At 50.1% G+C, this 18,295-nt stretch overlaps 1 protein-coding gene across 1 annotated transcript in view; it reads left to right on the top strand.

The window, feature by feature from the left end:
• Positions 1-18,295, top strand: part of PRKDC (protein kinase, DNA-activated, catalytic subunit) — a 1,165,045-nt gene that overhangs the window by 210,027 nt on the left and 936,723 nt on the right. The window lies entirely within an intron of this gene.

Raw genomic sequence — 18,295 nt, 5'->3', positions numbered from 1 at the left:
CAAGATGTTGAACCGTAAGTCTTTTTCCCAGAGCCTCTCCTAAATCTAGTCCCATGGCTAGGCTACTGGGGGAGCCCGGTGAAGTGGGGGGAGAAAGCTAGGTGGAGGGCAGCCGTGGTGAAGGGAATCGGGGAAACAGCACGTGAGGGCATGGAGCACTCATCTGGCACCATCTTGGATCGGCTCTCATGTGCCTGGCAGTCGCTGGTAAAATGTATTTCCAGGGAGCTGGAACAAGGCGGGGGAGTCCGCTGAGGCTGAGAACAGCCCAGAAGGAGCTCAGCTAAGACACGTCCACTCGATCTCATGCTGTGGCCATGCCCCAAATGAAAACCTTTCAAAGCTCTATGTCAGGCATGTCCAACCCACAGCCCACCAGCCGCGGAACTCCAGACCATGGGCAGATCCGGGGGGGGGGGGCGCAATGGGGCAATTGCACCCCCTTTCCTGCTCTGGGATGGCGGGTTGGGGTAAGCCTAGTTTGCGGGTTCCCGACCTGCCATACCAGAGCATCACACACTGTAAATAATGGGGCCGGCACTAGAGGAAGCACAGCCAATGCTTCCTGTAGAGCTCTGGCTCCTTTTTCAGGTGGAGGGATACCAAATGTATATCCGCCTGTGACAGGGACCGGCCGGCACTATACAGGAAGCAGCGGCTCTGCTTCCTACAGCGCGGCTCCTGTGACTGTTACGCTGATCCTCAGGAATAATGTGTCGGGAACCCACCAACAGTACCAGCCAGAAATACCCACCACCAGTACCTGCCAGCACCAGCCAGCAATACCAGCCAACAGTACCCTCCAGCACCAGCCAGCAATACCCACCAACAGTACCCCACAGCACCACCCAGCAATACGCACCAGCAGTACCCTCCAGCACCCCCCAGCAATACCCACCAACAGTCCCCGACAGAACCAGCCAGCAATACCCGCCAACAGTATGCGCCTACACCAGCCAGCAATACCTGCCAACTGTACCTGCCAGGACCAGCCAGAAATACCCACCAACTGTAACAGCCAGCAGTACCCGCCAGTAGTACCCACCAGTACCAGCCAGCAGTATCCGCCAGCAGTACCCACCAGCACCAGACAGCAGTAACCGCCAGCATTACCCACCAGCAGTAACCGCCAGCAGTGACCGCACCAGTGGCAGTGTTTTATTACTTGTATACCTTAACTATAGTATATATTTTATATGCAGCCCAATAAAATTTCTCTACACTCAATGTGGCCCAGAAAAGCCAAAAGGTTGGACACCCATGGTCTATGCCGAGGAGGAAGGCTGGCTTGAACCTGTCCCTCCACCGCACATTCCAGCTAGTATAACCCTCTTCCAGGAGTCGACCAGTAGCGAGGGACTAACCCAGGGGTAATGAACCCAGAGTGATCCCATCAAAAATATTATTAACAATGTAAATTGCTTGCACCATTCAGCTGTTGCTCTTACTATATGATTGTGTACATGCATTGGAACCTGTTGTATATTCCAATTTTCTGTTTTATTTGTTTCATCTATATTTATTATGTTAAACTCAATAAAAACTTATTGAATGAAAAAAAAACAATGTAAATTGGAAGATATGACATGTTTATACTGTGATAAACATCCGATAGGACGTTGCTGCCTGTAAAAGCTCCTCTTCAAATATGCCTAACCACATAGACTAAACAGAAGTGCCGAACATCTGTAATTGCATTTTTTAAACTTAGACTTCTTTTTCATATTCATCATGGTATTTGGTTTATGACAACTGTCCACACACAGAGGGATTTCAGCCTTTGTTTTTGTGCCTACTCTTCCTTCAATTTAGCAGAATGGCTTTTATCCTTCAGTACTTTCATATGGATCTTATTGTCATTGAACTTATCCATCATGCTAATATTATAGAATTTTTTGTAGTTTTTATGGGAAAACTGACCTCTAGTAATTGGAGAGCATAATCAATTTGATGGTGACCTGTCTGATAACATAAGCTCCCTCCCCTCTAAGAAAGTACAGTCAATGGACGGGTTTAAATAACATAAGGCTTGAACAAACAACGAGGAACCATCCACTCAGCTGCCACAGAGAAATAGAGATATTTCTAATGAAAACAATAATGATATGATGGGCTGAGCAGCGTGTTGTCTACAATCCAGTCTCCGTTCAAGAAACATCTATCTATTTTAGGAGACATCAGACACGTCATGAGGCAAGCGTTATAACAAGGAAACTATGTACTTCCAAAACCCAGAGGACCTTGCGGGACCACTGTTAAAATGGTCTTGCCAAGCTGTGGTCTGTAGACGGGTTCCCAAACCCCCTGGGGTAACATTAACTTAGTGGTACTGCCACCATCCAGGAGCCTTAGGGGCATCCCCCACCTGAGACCCTCCCCCTCAGAGGAACCAGGGAGACCAAGGGAGAAGTAATGCTCCCAAGGCTCCTAACCAGCCCCCCTGCAGAACAGGGTGAAAGGTCCCCAAGGTAGAGGATGATCTCTAGCGAGAACCAACAAATATCAAAATGCACTGATATAGTAAAAAGGTGAGCTCCATCATCCGATAAACAAGATGGGGAGAAAGACAGCAGTCAGTCATTTGTCAGATGAAATCCCTGAAACTATAGGTACAAGCTATGATTTATGTAGAGTCGGATTCTCCACTGAAGCACCCCTCGACGTTGCATGAGACCTGGATCTGCTGAATCATTGTGGTTCTGGGAGGCAGGGGATTTAGGCTGTCGGTGCTCTCCAATCCGTCTCGCCAGTCAGGAATTGGAACCTCTGGTGTTTCCAGAAAGGCAAAAAGCTCTTGGAGCTGCGCATGAGTATGGAGTGCAGGGGAGTTGGTGCCTTTACGCACAAGTAGATAGAAGGGATGGCCCCCCGAATACCTTATGATTTCCAGGAGTAGGCAGAGTGCACCCCACATACAGAGAGTGAGACGGGATAGGTCCAAGAGCATATGGACTATTGTCCATTGAAGTCCAAAGCCACTGGATCATGCCTGACGCATGATTTCCTCTTCTGTTGTGTAAAAATGGACTCTGGCGAGAACATCCCTGGGAGGTGGTTTGGGACCCACACGAGAGCCCTGTACTTTATGTACCCGGTCTAGCTCCAGGTACGAGGTCACTGGCCTGTCTGCTAGTTGGTTCATGGATGTAGTAACTGTTGTTCAAAGGTCTTCTCCAATGGTAGCTTCAGGGATACTCTTTAATCAAACATGATTTCGACTGTTAGTTCTTTCCATCATCAGTCAACAAGTGCATCATAGTAATGCCACAATTAGTGTTCAATTGAGCTTCTTCTAATGCAGCCCCATCAGATTCTAAATATGTTGTGAAATATTCAACAGCCGTAATTTGAATATATACAGGGTCTGTTTCAAGTCTTGTCTTTCTTTAGAGAGAGTACTCACGACTGAGGCCACCATTTCCGTGATGTCTTGCTTGGTAGGGAGAAGGAACAGCAGGTCTTGTAAGTCTCTTTCCAAGGCCTAGTCCTGGATGGTTGATGCAGAAAATTCAGTGGGGGAGTCTGCCCTAGGTATAACCGGGGACTGTGTAAGTGAATCATAAAGAGAATACCCTCTAATGGAATAGGGACTATTGTAGGCATATAGGCAAGAGAACTCAAGAAGATGTAAATTAAAAAAAAAAAAAAATACAAATTTCTCTTACGTCCTCCGACAGTCGCCGCCTCTTCATATTCGTCACATATGGGTATTAGACTTTGCTCCGAAGGAGTAGCTAGGCAACAGAATATGTTAACATTAAAGCTTTTAACATATCCCACCCTCAAGGGGTGGTCCCCTCAGTCAATACCCTCCTACTTCCTGCAACCATATCTCAGTTTTAATGTCTAGCTTGTCAGGAGTGGCTGGCTCTCTCTGTGCTGGGGCTTTGTGCCCCAGACTCTTTCTTCTTTTTTGATTTTTTGTTTGAGTTTTCTCTCTACCTTTACTTAGCTGTTCTTTTTGTCAGCGTTAGTTAGTTCTTCGGATGAAGAGCATAATGCGGGCTGGGTCTCGGGCTGATCCCCCTGGTCGCAGGTCGTGGGTCAGTGGTTTCCCAGCCTGCCATCGAGCGTTCAGCCAGGTAACGCTCCTGGCACAGTGAACGACCCATCCCTGTTCGGTGCAGGGATGATTGGTGAGGTGGCTACCTCACTGGACGCTGTGCGGTTTCTTAACCCTCATTCTGTGCGTCTTGTATGCGACTCTCCCTGCCTCATGTGCAGCGGCTTGTTCGCCTGTGCAGGTCCCCAAACGCCACTGTGAGGTAAGTGTATCTATGTGGGGACCTGTCTGTCTGGGGGGGTGTCAGTCTGGGACTGTGTAACCTGCCTCTATTCACACTGTTTGTCTCCCTATCTCTCGGCTGCATGCTGTGGGCTGCAGGGGGGGGGGGGGGAGCTGTGTGACACTGTGTGTGTCAGCCTTGTCAGTGTGAAAAGCTGTGTGCTGTGGGGCATGTTTTGTGGCATGTTTGGGCATTATTCAGCGATCGCTGCAGCGATCTGACATGTTTTTTTATATACAGACATGTGTGCATTACTGTACTGTGGAGCGGCGGTTTCGGCGCCAAACGGCGCCATTTTGCCTACACTCGCTCCGGCCGCATGTTCTACATGCATGGCGGCCATTTTCTTGTAGCCTCCCATAGGCTTTCATAGAGCGCCCTGGCAGCATCACTTCCTCTTCTCCAGGAACACCGATCGTGGCAGCAGCAGCGGCGAGGGTCTCCTCAGGTTATATCCTTCCTATCCATTGCTTGTGTCAGTTTTATTGTCCCTGTGGGGGTCTCATTGTGCTTGTGTGTGGTGCGGTGGGCTGCGCTCGCCGCGCTTGTTAAAGGGGCAGTTAACCCTTTTTATCCGGCATTTGTTATAGGGGCAATGGATTCTCAGGAGGGCAAATTTCCTACCGCCTTGGTGGAAAGCCAGGGGACCGCTGTTTCCCCCCCAGGGGGGGATTTAGCCACTATTGTGGCTGGCCTTGCTGCTCAGGTGCAGATGCTGGTGGCTGCTCAATCTACTAAAAGACCCAGAGTTGCTCTTTCCTCTGATTCTGAGGGTGAAGGTGATGGGGTTGTTATGGCGGGGGCCTCCTTATCGGGGTCCCGCTCCTCCCTGGATCTAGTGGGGTCCGAGGTGGAGGCTGAAGTTGAAGGGGTTGATAATTCTCCCCCTGGCTCGCCTGAAGAGCTTGCAATCATGGATGAATTGATTGCTTCCATAAAACAAACGCTGCGTTTGCAGGATGAAGTGTGTCCCCCCGCTGCCTTAGCGACTTATGGGACGCAGAGAAAATGCAGGACGCCGCAGGTTTTTCCCTGCAATGATGATTTTCAGCGCGCTGTTAAGGAACAATGGCGCAATCTACGCAAACCTTTTGCTGTACCAAGTAGGTTCAAGCTGCGTTATCCTTTCTCGCCTTCCACTGATGAAAGGTGGTGTGTGCCACCCCCGGTGGATCACGCAATTGCGGTTTTGAACAAATCCACTGCGATTCCTGCAGAGGATTCCCCTGTGTTCCGTGATGCCACGGATAGGAGATTGGAGTCTCTTGCCCGTCATACTTATTCTGTTACGGGTTCTATGCTTAAGGCTCTGTTTGCCTCTCTCATGGCGGCCCAGGCGGTCGCAAGTTAGACGCAGATGATTAGGCGCGTCCTAGTGGCCGATTCGGCCTCGCCGGCGACCCTGGATATGGTGGATCAAATCCACCAGGGTGTCATGTATCTGTGTGATGCGGACTTGGACCTAGTCCCGTTGGCTGCACGTGTGCACAGCGTGGCGGTGTTGTCTCGCCGCCTGGTTTGGTTGAAATGTTGGTCGGTGGACCAGTCTTCACGTAAGACCTTAGCCAATCTGCCTTATGATGGGTCTCGCCTTTTTGGGGAGTCCTTGGATGTGTTGATTAAGGGGATCACCGGAGGTAAGAGCACTCTCTTGCCCCATTTCCCCAAGGCTAAGGGGGCTTCTGGGAAGAAGCATGCTAATTTTCGGCCCCCTCAGGGGTCCTTTCGGGCCTTTCGGTCGCACTACAAGGGCAAACCGTTCAAAGGTCAAGGCTCTCAGAAGAAGCCCTGGTCTGGAAAACAGAAGTCCGGTCAATCCGGATCCGCAGCCCATAACAGTGCGGCCTGAAGGGGCGCCCTCACCCGGTTTTGGGGTGGGGGGACACTTGCTCGGTTTTCTTCAGCCCTGGTTGACCCGCGTGCGGGACAAATGGGTTCAGGAGATCATTCGATCTGGTTACAAGATCGAGTTTCTCTCTCGGCCGGAGAGCAGATTTTTTCCCTCAAATGTTCAACTGTCTCCAGAGCGTTTACGGGACCTGCACCTGGCGGTGCGGGACCTGAGGGCTCAGGGAGTGGTAGTTCCGGTCCCTCATCGGGACAGGTTTCGGGGGTTTTATTCCAATCTGTTCACCGTGCCCAGAAAGGAGGGCAAGGTTCGTCTAATTCTGGACTTGAAGGCTCTGAACCGCTCTGTGCGGGTTCGCAAGTTCCGCATGGAATCCCTGCGGTCGGTGGTGGCTGCCCTGGTTCCGGGGGAATTCATGGCCTCCATCGATTTAAAGGATGCGTATCTTCACATCCCCATTTTCGAGGGTCACCAGAGGTTCCTTCGATTTGCCATTGCGGAGGATCACTACCAGTTCGTGGCGTTGCCTTTTGGTCTCGCCTCGGCTCCGCGGGTCTTCACCAAGGTGCTTGCACCGGTTCTGGCATTGAGGGCCCAGGGCATTTCTGTCCTGGGGTATCTGGACGACATTCTGGTTCGGTCTGCGACCAGCCAGGGTCTGGAGAAGGACCTGTCTGTCACGATGCAAGCTCTGCAGGAGTTTGGTTGGACGATAAATTTTCCAAAGTCGACACTGAGTCCGTCGGTTCGTCTTCCCTACCTGGGAATGATTCTGGACTCGGTGCAGGCGAAGGTCTTCCTGCCGGAAGACATACTCAGAACTCTTCAGGAGGAAGTCAGGTCCCTCAGGGACATTCTGCACTCGTCTCTGCGGACGTGCATGAGATGTCTGGGATTGATGGTCTCGGCCTTCGAGGCGATTCCCTTCGCCCAGTTTCACACGCGGGGTCTCCAAGCGGAGATCCTGTCCATGTGGGACGGGCGACCTCAATCTCTGGATCTTCAAATCTCGTTGAGTCATCGCACCAGAAGAGACCTTCTGTGGTGGCTCCAGTCCCCGATTGTGTCCGGGGGCAAGTCGTTTCGTCCTATCTTGTGGACGGTGATCACCACGGATGCCAGCCTGTCGGGCTGGGGTGGTGTTCTGGGCGTTCTGTCCGCCCAGGGAACTTGGTCGGAGAGGGAGTCTTCCCTTCCGATCAACATTCTGGAATTGCGTGCGATAAATCTCTGTCTTCATCGCTGGACGGGCCGGCTGCAGGGCTGCCCGGTTCGGGTGCAGACGGACAATGCCACGGCAGTGGCCTACATCAACCACCAAGGGGGCACCAGGAGTGCCCGAGCGGCTCGAGAAGTGGCCGACATTCTGTCTTGGGCCGAGACTCATGTCCCGGCGATAACGGCGGTTCACATTCCGGGGGTGGAGTACTGGCAGGCGGACTATCTGAGTCGCCAGACCCTGGATCAGGGGGAATGGTCTCTCCACCCGGCTGTCTTCCAGATGTTGTGCGCGAAGTGGGGTCTTCCAGATGTGGACCTGTTCACGTCTCGTCTCAACAACAAAGTGAGAAGGTTCGTGGCAAGGACGCGCGACCCACGGGCAGACGCGTCGGACGCGTTAGTGGCCCCGTGGCATCAGTACAGGCTGATGTACGTGTTTCCACCGATTCAGTTGCTGTCCAGGTTCCTTCGCAGGTTACACTCGGAACGCAGCACGGTGATTCTTGTGGCACCGGACTGGCCTCGCCGGTCCTGGTACGCAGACCTCGTGAATCTGGCGGTCGACGCCCCGTGGCGTCTGCCTCTTCGAGACGATCTCCTGTCTCAAGGACCGATATACCATCCTGCTTTACAGTCTCTGGCTTTGACGGCCTGGCTGTTGAGACCGAGGTCCTGAAGGAGAAGGGTCTCTCCCCAGAGGTCGTTCATACTTTGATCAACGCGAGGAAGTCTTCCTCGGGGAAGGTTTATTACCGTACTTGGAAGGCCTATTTTGCCTGGTGTGAGTCCAGGGGGTTTTCACCCCGCACGTACTCGGTTTCCCGAGTGCTGTCCTTCCTTCAAACGGGTGTCGATCAGCGTTTGGCGCTGGCTACGATAAAGGGTCAGGTGTCTGCGCTGGCCGTTCTGTTTCAACGTCCCGTGGCTTCCAACTCCTTGGTTGGCACTTTTGTTCAGGGTGTGCGGCATCTGGTTCCTCCTAGGAGGGATCCTTTGCCCCCTTGGGACTTGAATCTCGTTCTGTCTGTGTTGCAACGTGCTCCTTTTGAACAGATCAGGGAGATCTCGTTGTCTATGTTGTCCAAAAAGGTCGCCTTTTTGGTGGCGATCACTTCGGCTCGCAGAGTGTCGGAGCTGGCAGCTTTGTCCTGCAAGTCTCCGTATCTGGTTGTTTATTTGGATAAGGTGGTCTTGCGACCTAATCCTTCTTTTCTTCCGAAACGAGTTTCGGAATTCCATCTTAATGAGGATATTGTCTTGCCTTCGCTGTGCGCGAAGCCTAAACATCCAAAGGAGGTGAGATTACATTCTCTGGATGTTGTTCGGGCGATAAGGGTTTACCTTAATTCGACTGAGTCTTTTCGAAAGACGGACTCCTTGCTTGTTCTTCCAGAGGGTCCTCGGAAGGGCATGGCGGCGTCGGCCTCTACCATCGCCAAATGGATCAGGCAGACCATTGAACAGGCCTATGCCTTGCAGGGGAAGGTTCCCCCTGTGCCTGTGAAGGCGCACTCTACTAGATCTCTGAGTACGTCTTGGGCCTGTCGTCATGGGGCTTCTGTAGCCCAGGTGTGTAAGGCGGCGACTTGGTCGACCGTGCACACGTTCACAAAATTCTACAAAGTAGATGTTCAGGCATCGGCGGATGCTTCCTTTGGCCGCAAGGTTCTTAGTGCGGCGATTCCCTAGGGTCCCTTATTGGGGACCTCTGGCTGTTGGGATAAGTTTTTTATCCCCTGGTTATTTGTCTTTTCCTGGGTTGTTGCTCCTGTTGAGCACTTGTTTTTCCTGTTGCCCAGCTGGTTTCCTTCCTTTGGTAAGGTTCCTTTCTTTGATGCGGAGACTGCGTTGCCTTTTCGGCGCGGATGCGTTTCCCACCCCTCATGTTTGCACTGCTTTGGGACGTCCCCATATGTGACGAATATGAAGAGGCGGCGACTGTCGGAGGACGTAAGAGAAAACGGAATTTTTGTAAAATCTTACCTGTAAAATTCCTTTCTCTGAGTCCTCCGACAGTCGCCGCCCCCGCCCCTCTTTTGGGGTTTGGTTGTATACTCTACTGCTATTCCACTAAAACTGAGATATGGTTGCAGGAAGTAGGAGGGTATTGACTGAGGGGACCACCCCTTGAGGGTGGGATATGTTAAAAGCTTTAATGTTAACATATTCTGTTGCCTAGCTACTCCTTCGGAGCAAAGTCTAATACCCATATGTGACGAATATGAAGAGGCGGCGACTGTCGGAGGACTCAGAGAAAGGAATTTTACAGGTAAGATTTTACAAAAATTCCGTTTTTATTGCATATCCGTTTAACCACTTAAGGACCAGGCCTATTTCTGACACATGTTGTTTACAAGTTAAAATCAGTATTTCTCTTACGTCCTCTGACACATAGCCACTTCATAGTTTCCTCACAAATGGGTAATGCGCCACCTACAAGAGTAGACTAGGCAGTGAAACTATTTAGATAAACTTTTCACTAGACGCACCCTTAGGGGCTGTCCCCTCAGACATATCCAGCTTACTAATCAGTTTCTTGCTGCTTAGTGTTAGGAGTAGAACCTAGGTTTCCATGCTGGGACTCCGGTCTCAGTTTTTTAATTTTCTTTCAGAAATGTTTGTTTATTTTTCTTTACTCACTATCGCTACCTAGTGTCAGGGGGATCCTCCTGGTGAACTACAAGCAACAGCCGCGCTGATGTTTCGCACTGGATAATCTAGATCCTTATGGTCTCCCAGCCTGGCCAACGAGCATGCAGAGGGTATGGTCCACCCAGGCCTCGCCAGGACGTTGCCCGACGGATGGGGACGAGCTTGCGAACAGAGGTTTTCGCTGGGATGCATCACCCTGGAAGACCCTGGTTGCAGCGTACCCTTCTTTGCTGGCAGCACCCCCACTCAGGGTGGGAGGCGAACTGTATCGGAGAGGAGCCCGCGGTCCATGGTATGATGAGTGATACTGCCCCCTGTGTCCCTGGGACATTCATCGGTGGGGGGATCTGGGCCCACTCGTGGAGATGTCAGAGCTGCGGTCTCTGTAGATCACCCTGGCCTGTTAGGACAGATCCTGACTTCCCTGCTCCTAATGGGGGCGCTATAGCGGCTTTTAACGCCAGGGGGTGTATGACTACTACCTTGCCCTGGATGGGGTCCCTGTGGTGGATTCCCGCGGTGGCATAGTTCCCTGGGTTCCTGATCGCTGGCGCCATGTTAGGCCTCCATTTTGGGTGTGGGCAGCAAGGCTACATCAATGTAAGGGCAGCAGCCATTTTCGGCTTTGCTGTGTGTTTTGGCACCGTTTTTGGGGGCCATCTTGGCTGTGGGCAGGCCGCACTGTATGGGCGGCAGCCATTTTTTCCGTGCTTCTCCTATTCTTTATTATGGCACCATTTTCTTGTGGCTCAGGGGGAGTTCGGCCTCTAGTGATCTGAGGTCACTTCCTCCCAGGAGTTTCACTTTCTGCAGACAGCGTGGAGAGCGGCTGCTCGCCCTGTTTCTCTGGACACAGTAAGGGGTTTTTGTAGTCCTTTTGGGAATTTTTCAGACACATTTAGCTTTTGTCAGTGGGTCTGCTTGCTAAAGGGGAACTCCAGCAGTAGCGCGGACCGCTATCGTGGATTTAAAGGGCCAGTGTACCTTTTTTTGGTCAATTTACCAAAATGGAGTCCCAGAATGAAAATTTTCCCCACTGTTCTTGTGTGTGCATCCAGGTCACCCGGATCTCCTTCCTTGGCATCCCTGTCTGCGGCCATTGAAGCTCTGGCGTCCAAAGTGGATCTGGTCAAGTCACAAGTTCCTATTAAGAAACGGCCGATGCCCTCTCAATCTTCTGATTCTGAGCCTGAAGTGGTTGCCACGGACCCTGCCCTCCCTGAGGGATCCCTGTCTTCCCACTCAAATGGCGAGGAGGATGAGTCGTCCTCAGCTGCAGCTCGGGGCCGCGCTTTGGCAGAAGCGCTGATTCGCTCCGTCAGGGAGACTTTGCATATTGATGATGAGACCCCACAGTCAGGAAAGCGGGTTGTCTTCGGCTCCTGCAAAGTCCAGAAGTCGGGTCAGGTTTTCCCTTGCCCCGAGGAGTTTCACGAGACCGTGAACGAGCAATGGCGGCGCATTAAGCACATGCTGGCAGTGCCTAAGCGTTTTCAGCGCTGCAGACTCAGTTTCCACTCGTTGGATGTTGTCACCTAAAGTGGACCACACTGTGTCCTGCCTGAATAAATCCACTGTGGTTCCCATGGAGGACTCCCCGGTGTTTAAGGACCCGGTGGACAGGCGACTGGAATCTCTTTCCTGCTACCAGCACTTGGAGGGGGCCTCGCTCCTCAAGCCTGTGTTCGCTTCCGTGCTGGTCTCTCTGACGGTCACGGAATGGATTAAGGTGCTTAAGAGCTACCTGCTGGCGGAGTCGGTTCCCCTGACTCTCAAGCTCAAAGACCAAATGGCCCAGGCCATGTTGTGTCTGTGTGACGTGGTCCTAGATGAGGCTCCCCTGGTCGCAAGATCGTCTGCAGTGGGGATTGCAATTCGCCGCATGATCTGGCTAATAAGCTGGTCAGGGGACCAGTCCTCTAAGAAAACCGTGTCTGATCTACACTTTTTGGGGGATCGCATTTTGGTGACACCTTGGATGAAATGATTAAGGGTCTCACAGGGGGTAAGAGTACTCTTCTGCCCCAGGAAAAAGGTAAACCATTCGAAGCCTAAGGCCGGTCAGTCCGGTGCTGCGACCAAGTCTTCCTCCGCATAAAGGGACGCCCTCACCGGGCTCAGTGGTGGGGGGGATGTCTGCATTACTTTCAGGAACCCTGGACGTCTTTTATTCCAGACAAATAGGTTCACGAACTGATTCGTACAGGGTACAAGATCGAATTTCAATCTCGTCTGACAGACAGGTTCTTTCCATTAAATTTCTGTCTGTTCCCGGATCCTTTAAAGGATCTCGAGGGGGCTGTGCAAGATCTTCTGGCACAGAGCGTTGTTCCGGTTCCTCAGCGGGACAGGTTTTGAGGCTTCTACTCGAACCTGTTCACGGTGCCCCGGAAGGTGGCAAAGGGGCGTCCAATTCTGGACCTCAAGTTGCTGAACCACTTTGTGCGGGTGCAGAAATTCTGAATGGAATCCGTCCGGTCGGTGGTGGCATCTTTAAATCAGGGGGGTTTTCTGGCCTCCATCGATTTAAAGGCTGCGCACCTGCACATCCCTATCTACGAGGGTCACCAGCGGTTTCTCCGCTTTGCAGTGGCCGAGGAGCATTTTCAATTTGTGGCATTACCCTTTGGTCTAGCTTCGGCTCCCAGGGTCTTCACCAAGGTTTTGGCCCCAGTACTGGCTCTGCTGCGCAAGAAGGGGATTGCGGTCCTTGGTTATCTGGATGATCTCCTGCTATGGGCGTGCTCGTGTTCCACTCTGTTGGGCGATCTGACGCTCCAGGAGTTCGGGTGGACCATCAACGTCCCGAAGTCGGCACTGACCCAGTCAGTACGTCTGCATTATCTGGGCATGGTCTTGGACTCCGCTCAAGTGAAGGTTTTCCTTCCAGAGGATAAACTTAAGACCTTGCAGGGCGAGATCCGAGTCCCCAGGGACAGCGATCTCTCCTCCCTGCGGTCCTGCATGCGGTCCCTGGGGCTGATGGTGTCAGCCTTTGAGGCGATTCAGTTTGTCCAGTTTCACACAAGTACTCTACAAGCAGAAATTATTACAAAAGTGAACAAGGACCCTCAGTCCTTGGACAGCATGGTTCGTTTGAGCCGTCTCACGAGGTCAAAGCTTTTGTGGTGGCTTCTGTTGTCCACTCTTAGCCAGGGCAAGTCTTTTCTGCCACTGTTGTGGACGGTGATCACCACGGATGCCAGCCTGACGGGCTGGGGTAGAGTTTTGGGCGTGTGGTCAAGGGAGGAATCTTCCTTGCCGGTAAATGTCCTGGAGCTCAGGGCGATCAAACTCTGCCTGCTCCATTGGGTGTCTCAGTGGGTCGATCACCCGGTTCAGGTTCAAACCGACAATGCCACGGCTATGGCTTACATCAATTACCACGGGGGCACCAGGAGTGCCTGGGCGGCTAGGGAAGTGGCTGAGATTCTGTCTTGGGCAGCTAGCTCTGCTGTTCACATTCCTGGAGTGGAGAACTGGCAGGCGGACTATCTGAGTTATCAGTCCTTGGATCAGGGGGAATGGTCCCTGAATCCAGAGGTGTTTCGTCTCCTGTGTGCCTGGTGAGGGATGCTTGATGTGGATCTGTTCGCGTCTCGTCTCAACAGAAAGGTGGAAAGGTTCATGGCCAGGTCTCAGGATCCTCTATCAGACGACACGGCCGCGTTTGGTGATCCCTTGGCACTGGTATCGGCTGATTTATGCCTTTCCTCCGATTCAACTGTTGTCAAAGTTCCTCCGCAGATAGGCATTGGAACGGGTGCAGGTGATTCTGGCGGTCCCAGACTGGCCTCGCTGGTCTTGGTACACGGACCTTGTGAGGATGGTCGTTGGGATGATCTGCTATCTCAAGGACCAATCTTCCATCTTGCTTTATGGTCTCTGGCTTTAACAGCGTGGCTGTTGAAGGCCAGGTGTTGAGAGATGGAGGTCTCTCTGATGCCGTGTTTCCTACCTTGTTGAAGGCTCAAAAGGCTACCTCCAGGAAGATTTATCATCGTTCCTGGAAGGCGTATATTGCCTGGTGTGAGTCACAAGGGTTGCATCCTTGTTCCTTTTCGATGGCAAGGGTCTTCGCTTTCTTGCAGAAATGTGTGGAGCAACGTTTGGCTTTGGACACGCTTAAAGGTCAGGTGGCTGCCTTGGCCGTTTACTTCCAGCATACCCTGGCTGACTAATTCCTTGATTTGCACATTTGTTAAAGGGGTGCGTCATCTGGCTCCTCCAAGGAGATCCCCTTTGCCTCCGTGGGATCTAATTTTGATTTTGTCTGCTTTGCAACAACCTCCCTTTGAGAATATCAGAGAAGTCTCTCTGCCTGTGTTGTCCCAGAAGGTTGCCTTTCTGGTGGCTATCAGGTGTCGGAGTTGGCGGTGCTGTCTTGCCGTTCGCCTTATCTGGTCGTTCATAGGGATAAGGTTGTTCTGTGACCCAACCAATTTTTTCTCCCTAAGGTAGTGTCTGCTTTCCACCTCAATGAAGATATTGTGTTGCCTTTGCTTTGTGCGAAGCCTAAGCATCCTAAGGAATTTGCTCTGCATTCACTGGATGTGGTCTGGGCGATAAGGGTTTACCTGTCGGCCACGGTATCTTTTCGGACGTCTGTTTCCCTATTTTTCCTTCCTGAGGGACCTTGTAAGTGTTGGGCTGCGTCTGCTGCAACCATTTCCAAATGGATCAGACAGACGTTTGTTCAGGCCTATTCACTAAAGGGTCAGGTTCCTCCTTTTCCTGTGAGGGCACATTCTACTAGAGCCATGAGTGCCTGTTGGGCTTTTTGCCATCAGGCTTCTGTGGCTCAGATGTGTAAGACAGCGACCTGGTCATCCGTATATACTTTTACGAAATTCTGCAAGATTGCCTTAATGGCATCCTCGGATGCTTCCTTTGGCCGCAAGGTTTTGCAGGCTGCTGTTTGCTGAAGAGACTTGGTTTTCTCTTCCTGGGGTGAATTTTTGATTTGGGGTTAGCTCCTGTTGGTTGAGCTTATGTTGCCCTGTTGGCTATGTTTTTTCTGGCCTTGATGGATCGTTACCGTTACACTGCTTTGGGATATCCCATTTGTGAGGAAACTATGAAGTGGCTGCGTCTGTCAGGACGTAAGAGAAAATATAATTTTTGTAAGAACTTACCGTAAAATTCTTTTCTCTTAGTCCTCTGACAGACGCAGCCTCCGCCCTTCTATTTTTGGGTTGGTTGTCTTTTTCCTTCACTGCTTGCTACGAAAAAATAATAAGTAAGCTGGATGTGTCTTGGGTAATGTCTGAGGGGACAGCCCCTAAGGGTGTGTCTAGTGAAAAGTTTTTCTAAATAGTTTCACTTCCTAGTCTACTCCTGTAGGTGGCGCATTACCCATTTGTGAGGAAACTATGAAGTTGCTGCGTCTGTCTGAGGACTCAGAGAAAATAATTTTACAGTAAGTTCTTTTTTTGCTAGAAAATTACTTATAACTTATAGACCCCAAAACATTATATAATATCATTTTTTTTTTAGCAGAGACCCTAGAGAATACAATGGAGATCGTTGCAATACTTTGTCACACCGTATTTGCGCAGCGCTTTTACAAACACAATATTTTTGGAAAATATACACTTTTTTGAATAAAAAAAGTTAGCCCAATTTTTTTCAATAATGTGAAAGAGAATGTTACACCGAGTAAATTGATATCTAACTTGTCATGCTTCAAAATTGCAAACGCTCGTGGAATGGCGACAAACTTTGGTACTTCAAAATCTCCATAGACAACGCTTTAAAAATTTCTACAGGTTACAAGTTTAGAGTTACAGAGGAGGTCCAGAGCTAGAATTATGTTCTTGGTCTAATGATTGTGGCAATACCTCACATGTGTTTTGAACATTGTTTACTTATGTGGGTGCGCCTTGCGTATGCATTCGCTTCTGCGCGTGAGCTCGGAGGGACGGGGCGCTTTAAAATTTTTTTTCTGATTTATTTTACCTTTTATTTTTCCACTGTCCCCTTTTTTTTTTTTGGTCACTTTTATTTATTTTTATTACAAGGAATGTAAACATGCCTTGTAATAGAAATAAGTAGGACAGGTCCTCTTTAATGTTAGATTTGAGGCCAAAAAGACCTCAAATCTCACATCTACACTTAAAAAAAAAAAAAAAAAATTTAATTTTTTTTCTGCAAGAAAAAAAAAGGGCCATTTAAGACCATTGGGAGGAAGCGATGTATGACGTCGCTCAGGTTCTCCAAGGCCATAGAGTCGAGTGGGGGCCATCTTGCCCTCCCTCGTCTTCCTGCTTAGGACTATAATGGACCAAATTTTTTTCTCAGCTACCCACGGCTCTTGGAAGTGGGGAAAATGACCAGAAGCTGTGGGAGGGGGTGGGCACCTCTCCCGCTGCCCACAAAAATCCCGTGGCGAATCCACTGCTGGGACCACTTTTATGTGAAAGAGGACCGCCGGATGTGTAAAAAAAATACGGGGGGTTATGGTAGCTATCTGCTGCCATAGCGCCGGTATTTAACATCAAAGTACCGATGTAAATACATGGTGGGCAGTCCGGAAGTGGTTAAAATAATATTGAAAATTAAAAGATATGGCTTGGAGACATTTATACAGTGACAAAGCAGTATGGTATGGTTACTAAAACCTCAACCAAGCATAATATGCAAATGGGACAGCTGACGCATTTCGTAAAAGAGTTTACAATCATCTTCAGGGATGCTTATAGGAAACTATGGAGGTACTAGGGCCTAATATACTGCCTTCAAAGTGGAAAAGCAAAAAATCGTAAACAAGTTTTATGCTGCCTCAGATATGTTCGAACTAGCATGAAGGGCGCCATTGCAGGGCCACAAGGGGCATCAAAATGGGCCAAGTGTCCTCCGTTGGATCAATGCAAGAGTGCTGGTAACAATATAGCCATGCTGCTAGATGTAACAATTATCCACTAATGGGTGCAGTGCTCCATAAAGAGTATATGGTTGAATTATAGCCATTGGAGTTGAATCCCCAGGCTTACAAACTGGAGCATGTTATATTGATGAAGCTGAGCTGCCAAGGACTCCACTGCATAGGTGTATCCCAGCGAGGCTGGGAGGGAGCTGTTGGAGGTGCTGGCTGAGCCTTCCCCGACCACCTTCTGTGTGGTGAATCCCACTGTAGCCGGACGTGGTGGGGCTATGTTGGAACTTATTGCCGGTTTACATTGGTGCGATGCGGGAACCCTGCGATTCCACTGCAGGTTCCTGCATCGCACCTGACTCGCAGGCAGTTCACACTGCCATATGCGAACTGCTGGGAGTGTCAATACAAACTTTATGACACCCCCAGATTAGTTTGCATATTGCAGTGCGAACAGTCAATTCGGACAGGAATCGGATCGCATAGGTGTGAACACCCATGCAATCCGATTCTGGTGCGGACCAAAAAAAGGTCCTGCATAACTTTGGTCAATGCGATGCGAATTAAGCCATACAATCTGTATGGCTGAATTTGCATTGCACAGACATCGCATGTGATTTGCAGTGCGGTGCGAATCGCATGCGATGTGTGACATCGCTGTGGTGTGAACTGGCACTTAGGGTAGGAGCATAGGTTGCTGAGTTTCTGAGGAATTCTCTTGTCCCCATAGACTTGGCAGTGCCCCTGGAGGTTTACCTACTGAAGGCATAACATTTAGCTGTGGTATGTGTGCTGTAAAATTCTCTCTCTGCCCATGCTGCATGGAGCTCCTGGAGAATGCAGCCTCACAGCGCCATAGTCAATCCATGCCCTCCCGCCACACCTGAAATTTTTGTTAGAAATCTGGTATCCTTCCAACTTCCTGTGTACTGAATATAAATATTAAACATTATTGTCAGCCTACCTATTTTATGCTTGTTACAGGACATGACCCCCCACCATGTAATGGAGATGGAGTAATGTATTGTAGTCCAAATTAGGTGACAATGCTGCTTTCCATAGATATAGTACAGAAGGGTGACTATTGTCACCCTATGTGTGTTACTGACAGGATCACCTGATAAAATAAGGAAGAAAAACTGAAAAGGGAACCACAGCCTCTGGGCTTAGTAAACGGATAGCCCTGGCTTAACTGCTTTTGGGATGAATAATGGTTTTCCTACTAATTACTTAGTCGTAACTGTTTATATAGCTTTTTTTTTTCTCCCATTTAATTTGAAGCTACATGCACTAATTACTGTTCTTGAATACTCTTGGAAAAAGGCTTTAGAACAATACTCTTGGAAATAAGGCTTTAGAACAACAACTCGTGCTATGCAATGAGGTAAATAACATTTGTGTTTGGAGTTTGGT

This window comes from Pelophylax lessonae (assembly GCF_965119305.1).
Source record: "Pelophylax lessonae genome assembly, chromosome: 5".
NCBI lineage: Eukaryota > Metazoa > Chordata > Amphibia > Anura > Ranidae > Pelophylax > Pelophylax lessonae.
Note: the sequence above shows the minus strand (reverse complement) of the source record. Positions and strands in the feature narration are given on the sequence as shown.